This window comes from Pristiophorus japonicus, unplaced genomic scaffold (genome assembly GCF_044704955.1).
Source record: "Pristiophorus japonicus isolate sPriJap1 unplaced genomic scaffold, sPriJap1.hap1 HAP1_SCAFFOLD_2149, whole genome shotgun sequence".
Lineage (NCBI taxonomy): Eukaryota > Metazoa > Chordata > Chondrichthyes > Pristiophoridae > Pristiophorus > Pristiophorus japonicus.
In genome coordinates this window covers 20,001-22,500 of record NW_027251853.1, presented here as the reverse complement: position 1 = coordinate 22,500, position 2,500 = coordinate 20,001, and positions in this window count along the sequence as shown.

The window sequence follows — 2,500 nt, the reverse complement described above, 5'->3', positions numbered from 1 at the left end:
ACGCCCCGCCAACTTGACACTTGTCATTTCTGTCCTTGGGGGTTGGCGGGGTATCTGCACAGAGGTAGGAGGTGGCAGAATCGAGACTTGGTGAGTTTTCCAAACAAACGTCTCGAGCCTCCAGGTCTGCAGAGACCGACCAGGGCTGCCGCCCAACCGACTATTCACCCTTTTTTGGGCGGGAATTTATTCCCTTTTTGCCCATTTTTCGGGTTTTTGGTCGGGCTTCAAAAGCGGCTGCCCGAGGCCTGGCAGAGGCCGGGGCATGGTCCCCGATCGCGCCAGGCGGCTCGCGCGACGCGATTAGGCCCCGAAAGGAGTCGGGAAATCGGCAGACCTGCCCGAGTTCAGCCCGGGGGAGGCGGGGGGCAGGTCGGTTCGGCTCAAATCATTAACCAAAGCCGAGACGTGGTCTCGCTGGCGCAACCGAAGTGCCAGGCTGGATAACTCATTAACCAGAAGGCGGCTGGAGGCAGGCAGGGCTGATGGCTGAGGCCGGGTGGAGGCCACCCGCGGCCGGGAAAGTCAAAAGTCCCGTTGTGTGGAAGTCTATGAGGTCAGATTCGGCCGCCTTACCGGGCCTGCGGTTGATGGTTCCCGCTTGGGCAAGCGAGTCGGCCCGGCAAAGTGGCCACTTGCATTTTCTGGCAAGTGTCTGCGAACAACGTTAATGAGTTGAACCTCGGCAATTGTCGGAAGTCCCGATGAAGAAATGAAATGCCCCTTTTGCGGGGATTTGGATGCTCATGGCCGGCAGCAGGTGGCCCGACGCCCCGCCAACTTGACACTTGTCATTTCTGTCCTTGGGGTTGGCGGGGTATCTGCACAGAGGTAGGAGGTGGCAGAATCGAGACTTGGTGAGTTTTCCAAACAAACGTCTCGAGCCTCCAGGTCTGCAGAGACCGACCAGGGCTGCCGCCCAACCGACTATTCACCCTTTTTGGGCGGGAATTTATTCCCTTTTTGCCCATTTTCGGGTTTTTGGTCGGGCTTCAAAAGCGGCTGCCCGAGGCCTGGCAGAGGCCGGGGCATGGTCCCCGATCGCGCCAGGCGGCTCGCGCGACGCGATTAGGCCCCGAAAGGAGTCGGGAAATCGGCAGACCTGCCCGAGTTCAGCCCGGGGGAGGCGGGGGGCAGGTCGGTTCGGCTCAAATCATTAACCAAAGCCGAGACTTGGTCTCGCTGGCGCAACCGAAGTGCCAGGCTGGATAACTCATTAACCAGAAGGCGGCTGGAGGCAGGCAGGGCTGATGGCTGAGGCCGGGTGGAGGCCACCCGCGGCCGGGAAAGTCAAAAGTCCCGTTGTGTGGAAGTCTATGAGGTCAGATTCGGCCGCCTTACCGGGCCTGCGGTTGATGGTTTCCCGCTTGGGCAAGCGAGTCGGCCCGGCAAAGTGGCCACTTGCATTTTCTGGCAAGTGTCTGCGAACAACGTTAATGAGTTGAACCTCGGCAATTGTCGGAAGTCCCGATGAAGAAATGAAAATGCCCCTTTTGCGGGATTTGGATGCTCATGGCCGGCAGCAGGTGGCCCGACGCCCCGCCAACTTGACACTTGTCATTTCTGTCCTTGGGGGTTGGCGGGGTATCTGCACAGAGGTAGGAGGTGGCAGAATCGAGACTTGGTGAGTTTTCCAAACAAACGTCTCGAGCCTCCAGGTCTGCAGAGACCGACCAGGGCTGCCGCCCAACCGACTATTCACCCTTTTTGGGCGGGAATTTATTCCCTTTTTGCCCATTTTTCGGGTTTTTGGTCGGGCTTCAAAAGCGGCTGCCCGAGGACTGGCAGAGGCCGGGGCATGGGCCCCGATCGCGCCAGGCGGCTCGCGCGACCCGATTAGGCCCCGAAAGGAGTCGATAAATCGGCAGACCTGCCCGAGTTCAGCCCGCGGTGGCGGGGGGCAGGTCGGTTCGGCTCAAATCATTAACCAAAGCCGAGACTTGGTCTCGCTGGCGCACCGAAGTGCCAGGCTGGATAACTCATTAACCAGAAGGCGGCTGGAGGCAGGCAGGGCTGATGGCTGAGGCCGGGTGGAGGCACCCGCGGCGGGAAAGTCAAAAGTCCCGTTGTGTGGAAGTCTATGAGGTCAGATTCGGCCGCCTTACCGGGCCTTCGGTTGATGGTTTCCCGCTTGGGCAAGCGAGTCGGCCCGGCAAAGTGGCCACTTGCATTTTCTGGCAAGTGTCTGCGAACAACGTTAATGAGTTGAACCTTGGAAATTGCCGGAAGTCCCGATGAAGAAATGAAAATGCCCCTTTTGCGGGGATTTGGATGCTCATGGCCGGCAGCAGGTGGCCCGACGCCCCGCCAACTTGACACTTGTCATTTCTGTCCTTGGGGGTTGGCGGGGTATCTGCACAGAGGTAGGAGGTGGCAGAATCGAGACTTGGTGAGTTTTCCAAACAAACGTCTCGAGCCTCCAGGTCTGCAGAGACCGACCAGGGCTGCCGCCCAACCGACTATTCACCCTTTATGGGCGGGAATTTATTCCCTTTTTGCC